The sequence below is a fragment of the Scylla paramamosain genome, chromosome 30, assembly GCF_035594125.1.
Source record: "Scylla paramamosain isolate STU-SP2022 chromosome 30, ASM3559412v1, whole genome shotgun sequence".
In the NCBI taxonomy this organism is placed as follows: Eukaryota; Metazoa; Arthropoda; class Malacostraca; order Decapoda; family Portunidae; genus Scylla; species Scylla paramamosain.
The window spans coordinates 7,446,615-7,454,114 of NC_087180.1; the positions used below are offsets into that span (position 1 = coordinate 7,446,615).

Here is a 7,500-nt window from a genome sequence, read left to right on the forward strand (position 1 = left end):
AAATGTTTGATTAAATAATACATGTGTGATAACTACACAGGTAATTACAGATTGTTATTATGATGTGTCTGATGTTTCATTCTCTCTCTCTCTCACTCTCTCGTTCTCCTTGACGTCCCCGGCGTGGGGATGGCCGTCATGGAGAAGCCTTGAGCCGGGTAAGCAACAGGTTCTGCCCTTTATTTGTTACGTGATGTGAGAAGCATGCGTCACCTCACAGGGTAATTTATATACTTGTTGCCGCAGAAGGAGGATCTGCAGAACAGAGACCAGTTTAGTCCCGGAGGTGTCCCAATACTCTTCCCTTGAAACACTTCCAGTCATAGAAAGGGGGAAACAGAAACGCGCACAGTTCCAATGAAGAAACTGGTTCTGAAGTAGAGTGGTAGATGAATAGAATAAACTCAGTAATCGGATTGTTCGTGGTGAGTCGACAGAGAGCCTTAATAGAAGACTAGACAGATTTATGGATGAGGATTATAGGTGGAAATAGATAGGTATGCCTTGTACAGGAATTATCACCTGTAGGACCGATGGCTTCTTGCAACCTCCCTTGTGTTTTTATGTTCTTATGCTTTTTTTAAGTGCAGCCACCATATATGGGAGCTGTACTTCTGATCTGGTGTGTGTGTGTGTGTGTGTGTGTGTGTGGGGGGGGGGGGGGCGGGTGTGCTCAGAATGAGAACCTCTTTCTCATTCTGAGCACACACACACACACACACACACACACGCCAGATCAGAAGTACAGCTCCCATATACGAGTATGGTGGCTGCACTTAAAAAAAAAAAAAAAAGCTGGTGCATCTTTTCCAGTCAATGTGCAACCAATAATTCTCGCCATACAAATGTGACATGCTCATGTTTTTCAGGCGATGATGTAACACAAATGCCAGATTCTTCAGTTGAAATCGATGAAATCGTTACCTACCATGTTATTTAAAACACTCAAAATATCACAACTTACATTTGACTGAATCATCACGACGTAAAATGGAAAGCGAAAGCGTGCGTCTTATAAAGTAAAAATACTACTTGACTGTACTGAAACTTCCCCTCTTTATCACTATTATTACCTCAGCTGGACACTTAAAACAGCAAAGAGCACTAAAGCAATCATATCTCACACAGGAGTAACGTAACAATAAGGCAATGTACGAACTAACAAATTTCAACACTCGCCAGTCTCCCAGGCCTTGCATCACCACCAAGAGATAACTATCCACCTCCTTGCATATCCACAGGAACGCTTCGCTTGGGATTACCTCACACCGGCCCAGATGAATAGAGGATCACGGGGACCGGCAGGAGAGGCGAGATGGACCAGGCAGGGAGAGGAGAGAGGAAGGGCAAAAAGTGGGGCGTGGTGAGTTTCCGAGCTGGAAAAAAACAAAAAAAACATAGAGCCCCGTTAACGTGAAGCATGGAGAGAGAGAGAGAGAGAGAGAGAGAGAGAGAGAGAGAGAGAGAGAGAGAGAGAGAGAGAGAGAGAGAGAGAGAGAGAAGCAAACAAGCAGCAGGCATACAGACTGACTGACCGAATGACTGACTAATCTCTCTTTGTAACACATACGCATACGCACACCCACACACACACGCACACAAAGAATGAATCGACTACACAGGACAGTCATGAAGAAAAAATTTCATGGAGTGACTCAGCCTTATCGTCACCAGTGGCAGCCAATCCATGTAACAAGAAAACCCACCCCACACCTGACGTCCTCTTCCTCTGAATGCCTCGGAGCGTGCCGTTGCATAGTAGCGTTGCATAATAGGGTAACAAGTCAGGATTGGAAGTATTTGTTGCTGGCACGTGTGCGAGAACACGCCCGCCAGCACACTCACATACACACACACACACACACACACACATGTGGCTGTCAGTGCCGGGCCTTTCCGAAGCGTAACTAGTCACCGGATGAGACCCCCAGTCAAGCCCCCGCCTGGTTTTTTTTTTTTTTTCTTTTCTTTCTTTATTTTTTTTTATCATTTATTTTATCATTTAAGTTTTCTCCTAGAGTAAGGAACACCCTTGGTTCCTAAACAACACACATTCAAGCACGCACACAACTTAAGTAAAAAAAAGTACGTAAAATACAAGGAAAATACTTTGATGTTTGACAGAGAACACGACGTGAAAGAAGGCGTATAAACCCAAATCAAGGATGAAATCAGACGTTGCTTTACAAGTTTTTATTTCTCTTCCTATAATAATCCACATGTCGCCTTGGCCTCGACCCTCAGGACAGAGATCATATTTCACAACTTCCTTCACGAAGCTGTGGCGTGATGTTCTTTTTCTGATTACCGGTAGGGCCGAGGAGCGCCACGAAGGGTATTTCATATTGTACTAAGCGTCACATGAGAAACAGGATATTCTCACGCGCTGATGGTTCGTTTTCATTTGTGTGTTACCTCAGGTTTATCCGTAGCTGAGTGGGCAAGGAAGAGGTGTGTGGGGAATAGTCAGTGTGGCGGTTGCTTCACTGATCAACCTCAGATCAAGCGTGACATTCATGACTCAGCGCAGTGTTGTAATAAGTGATTCAGTGATGCATTGTGTGTGTGATGTCTACCACATGTTCAAATTCTGTTAGTGAAAAATAGAAATTAGGTATTGACATGAATACTTTTGATTTGTAATGTTGTTTATTTGATTTTTTTTCACTTTTTATTTATTTTTTATTATTATTTTATTTTCATGGCAGGTAAAGTTTATATTAATTCCTACTGTTGATCTCTCTCTCTCTCTCTCTCTCTCTCTCTCTCTCTCTCTCTCTCTCTCTCTCTCTCTCTCTCTCTCTCTCGTGTCATTTCAAAATTTCAGTATTACGTAAAATAAATTTTGTTGATTTCATCTTTTGGTTTGTAAAAAAAAGGTAGAAAGAAGACGTTGGATGAGGAAATTGAATGCAAGAAAGAGGTTAAGGAATGCGATGAAGGAAAACAGAGAGGGTTACAAGAAAACAAGGAAAAAAAAATATGAGCCAAGTGATAAACGATAATAAAGTAAGAGTGAATGGAGATTTTGGAAGATTACTGCGTGAAAAAAAATTGATTATTCTAAAATGCTACCTAATGAGATAAATAAATAAATAAATAAAAATAAATAAATAAATAAAATAAAGACAGTAAGAGCATTGCGGTTCCAGTTCAAACACCAGCCATTTTCTATAGAGAACGGATATCGGTGGTACCTGAGCTGCGCCATCTGTGAGTTGAAAGGGTAAATGTGTCAAAGGGTGCATTTTCGATACTTTTCCTTCCTTCCTTCCTTCTTCCCTCTCTTCACCCTCCTCTCTACCCCACTGTTCTCCCTTTCCTCACTCCCTGCACTGAACCCTCTCTCACTTTCTCTTCCGCTGTTCCCTGGATTGGAGGCGTGGTTGCAGGAAGTGGTGGTGGTGGAGGAGGAGGAGGAGGGTCATCTCTCGTCCTTCCTTCCGTCACTTGAGTCACTGTCGCCTGCATCCCACCGTGGCCTTGATTCCCGCGTGCATGTGAGTAACCGTCCTTAGTTGCCGTGTTATTCAGGCCGTGCTGGGAATATTTGTGGGCCGTTACACTCCCTGGTGTTTTGGACAGTCTGGCCGTTCACCGGGAGTTGCTATTGGTGTTGGAAAGTTGGCGCATTTTAACTAGCAATGTTTGGATGAATCTTTATGGAAATAATCTGCATATATATATAACAAAACCGCGTGCTAATGTGAGACTTAATCACCGTTATACATAAAATGCGCAATTGTTGGAAGATGTTTTAGATACTGGAAATTATTTACGTTGGTAATATTAAGGGTAGAAAGTTAATTATCTCTTTTACGGTTTTAGTACTTTGTTCCAAAACATTGCTGTTCCAAAATATTGCTGTTCTGTTGCGAAGAATTAGCCAGTGTGGGAGGCAAGATGCTTGCATGGTAACTCACGTGTACCAGGCGACGAGACAGTTGATGGTGCTTATGAGAGGCGGTGCTTACGTCGGGGCTGAGTCAGGGCATCCGGACTCGCCCTCCCTCTTCATCCTTGCCCTGTGGCATTGTACGCAGCACTGTGGGTTTCCCTCGAGTGCACAAAGGATGTTTAGCGAGGAGAAAGGAAGAAGAAAAGCCCATTAATTTATTGCTTAATGACGTAAAAGTTCCGAAGACCGTGGGAAAGTGTTTTAATGATGTTCATGGGGAGTAATGATGTCATGAAGTTATCTTTTGAAATAGTGCTCAAACGAAGACAGGTTCGCTAATGTTGGTAAGTAACTAGCAGAAAAAAAAACGATCGATTAAGTAAGTGAAGCAATTTCATTGCCTTCGAGTACTACACGTATGTTAGTTTCAGAGGTTTCGATCTTGTTAAAATAAGTAGACAGGCTATCAATTCAACAGTTCTAAATGACAAACATCTTCAGGGAATGAGTTATGCAGTAATGTAGTTCAGCATACTCGTAATTTTATGAAACTACTGTATTTCGTAATCACCATGATTAATGTATTTGCCAATGTCTTCGGCCAGACAAAGGTTAAGTGAGGAAATTCAGTGAGGAAATTCAGCTAATTGATGAACGTGTGATATGAAAAGTGAACCGACAGACAAACACTTCGTAATCGCATGTCCGTTCCAGTCACTAGTACAGTATTCTCACACACTGGTCCGGTTCTCACGGTCAAGAAATGTGAGACCATTCCTCGACAGGAAGCCTTGATGACGTTAAGGTAAACAAAGGGAAGACCAGGAAACCTACGCATCGGTGGCTTGTGTCGGTTCGCCGGAACTTCGCGTATTCGGGAAGGACAGAAGGGACGAGGTTCATACAGCGTTGTTGGGAATCCGTGAAGGTAGAGTGTAGATGAAAACTTCATTATTTATGTACGTGTGTTTAGGGCATGTAGGTGTTGGGACAATAATTGATTTACTTCCTAGAGGCGTCCTAAATGGGTTATGTACTGTATTGTAACTCTTACAATGATTACTTCTTCAACTACCCAAAAAGTTTTTCCTTTTATTGACGTGAATGTGTGGTACATTCATGCCTAAATTATCACGTATGCATAATTTGAATGAAAAACTCGTACACGAGATAGATGAACTTGTACGGGACAAAGAGACACAGAGAAAGAAGAAAGACTCCTTCAAATGGCAGAAACCGCTCGAACAATTACTTCGAACTTCACTTCGAAGACTTCGAACCTTCAAATCACTTGTCATTTTATTACATTCGGAAAAGTTACACTTCAATAGTTTTTGCTTGACCATTATTCCCGAATACGAGAGTAATTTGCTTATACATGTTTGTATCACTTCCTCAATTTTTCTCCTTTTGGAAGACAAAAGGGCGACACGAGTGGCTGAGCTGGTATGGCGAGAGTACTTGCCATCAACTGCCCGTAGGACCGGGTCTTGTTAACGTACTCGTCTAAATGCCATGGTAACTTTAGTACTACTAGTTTGTGCATTAGATCACCCTCCAGTGTAATTCGTTGTTTAGATTTTTGCTACTATAAAAAAAAAAAAGAAAAAAATCTGCATTCTTTTAATGAATGAATCTGAATGAATATTTGTAGAGCCAACGTGACGACCCGCCCAGTGGACTGAAAACTTGCCTGCTGACGACGAAGGCAAAGAAACTAAAACCATTATGATAGTACAATGTATAATAATCGTATATAATTATATTGATTATATAGTAATTCAATAATTTCAGTGATGAAAATATTTTCATAAGTAGGAACAAGCTTGGGATGAGTAATGCCTTAGACACTTGTACGAGTAAATAGATAAATAAAACATAAAAGGAGCGAAGCCGAAACTAGGATGTGGGCAGCAATTGTGATGAAATTAATTGGAAAGTGAGAGAAATACAGCTTGACAGGTAGGGATTCATTGTCGTTGATGGCGGGAAGTCCACCTCTCGACGTCACATGTTTCAGCTCCGTCGATGTGTTGCCCTTGGCTCCGTTTCTTCCTACTCTCATCTTCGGCATGTACTTTTTGTTCCGTGATTTCCTATTGTAGTCAGCTGTATCTTCCACTTTCTGCATTATTTTTCTTTTCCCTCCTTACGAATATGGCTTTACTTCATAATGCGCTTTACTCCTTCCTCACGGTGCCATCTCTCTCAGGTGTGCAAACTGAGGTATGTTTTTCTAAGTTTATTGAAATTACTGTGGACTCACACACACACTCTCTCTCTGTTTATTGTTTTCAGCTTTTGTGTGTGCCACCACCGCCAAGAGTGACCAAGAGTGAAGAATCTTCTGTCACCTGACTGCAGTTAGTGTCTTCAGGCATACCAACGCTTCCTGGCTACTATACAGTTGACAAGGTAAAGAAAACGTGAAAAGTGCATGAGTATTTTATTATGGTTGGTTAAATCGTGAATCGTGAATATGCTACATGTTTTTAAGGTTTCCTTTTAATAAACTCACTAATACTTCTGTAGTTAAATATTATTACATTAATACTTCTATAGTTAAATATTACATTTTTAGTAGCTTCATGTATAATTTCTAGATATATTAAATGTTTTATATTTAATATACACATGTACAACTCCAGAAGACTGATCTATATTTTCTTCAGGCTTAACACGCTTCTTGCAGATACCTCGTGGAAACTGACAATAATGCAAATGAACAACTGCAAATGATTGATGGCTGTGATAAGTATTTCTTAACGAGGTGTGCTGGTGTGAAGCTTGGACTGTACGCGTCGTCTTGAGACGAGCAGCTCTTGATGATCACAGGACCTAATCTTGCGGAGTTCTGCAGGTTATTCTCGTCATTTCCATTGTCAGTTTGCAGGCCATATGAAGAAGGTATGTTAGCATCCATGAAGTGTATAATAATATCGGACCCCGTTTATTAGCAGACCTTCCGTGATGGGTCTGAGTAGGACAGATGCAACTTCTTGACAGCAGCTCTTGTCTTCTTCCATTGGTCAGGCACACTATAATCATGGCATGTAGGAGGAATCTGCAGATTAAAAAAGTAGACAGTTTATCAGTTCAGCTATTGGTCTAACCAAATGTTGTGTTGGTCTAACCAAACGTCGTGCGTGATCTTATGTATAAAGGAACTTATTTTTTAAATTGCTTCGTAAGAGTTCAGGGACATGACGAGATACCGCAGCAAGACTTGGGTGAACTTGTGTTGCTTCCTTTCTCTGGCGTAATCTTCCCTACAGCAAACAAACTAATCAGCTGTTTGAAAGACGTATTCTTGCTACAGAAGAGGTGGAATGTTGCCTGAGAATAGTTACTGTTGTGCTCTGAAATATTTATATATTTCTGAAATATTTATATATTTCAGCACAACAGTAACTATTCTCAGGCAACATTCCACCTCTTCTGTAGCAAGAATACGTCTTGTAATATATCTTATTCTTTCAGCACAACAGTAACTATTCTCAGGCAACATTCCACCTCTTCTGTAGCAAGAATACGTCTTTCAAACTGCTAATTAATGAAGATTACGCCAGAGAAAGGAAGCAACACAAGGTCACCTAAGTCTT

The 7,500-nt window shown here is 41.0% G+C and overlaps 2 long non-coding RNA genes across 3 annotated transcripts in view; one reads left to right on the top strand and one right to left on the bottom strand.

Annotated features, from left to right (window-relative positions):
• The first annotated feature begins 3,338 nt into the window (after nt 1-3,338).
• LOC135116215 (uncharacterized) lies at nt 3,339-7,356 on the top strand. 2 transcript variants are annotated; one of them, XR_010276209.1, is made up of 4 exons: nt 3,339-3,500; nt 6,197-6,313; nt 6,591-6,805; nt 7,299-7,356. It is a non-coding gene; the product is annotated as an uncharacterized LOC135116215 (long non-coding RNA). The 2 variants fall into 2 exon arrangements; XR_010276208.1 differs by lacking the exon at nt 7,299-7,356 and having other exon boundaries at nt 6,571-6,710.
• LOC135116216 (uncharacterized) overlaps nt 6,332-7,500 on the bottom strand; it is a 6,738-nt gene continuing 5,569 nt past the window's right edge. Inside the window, exon 2 of the long non-coding RNA XR_010276210.1 lies at nt 6,332-6,962. This is a non-coding gene — a long non-coding RNA (uncharacterized LOC135116216). The remainder of the gene's footprint in view (nt 6,963-7,500) is intronic.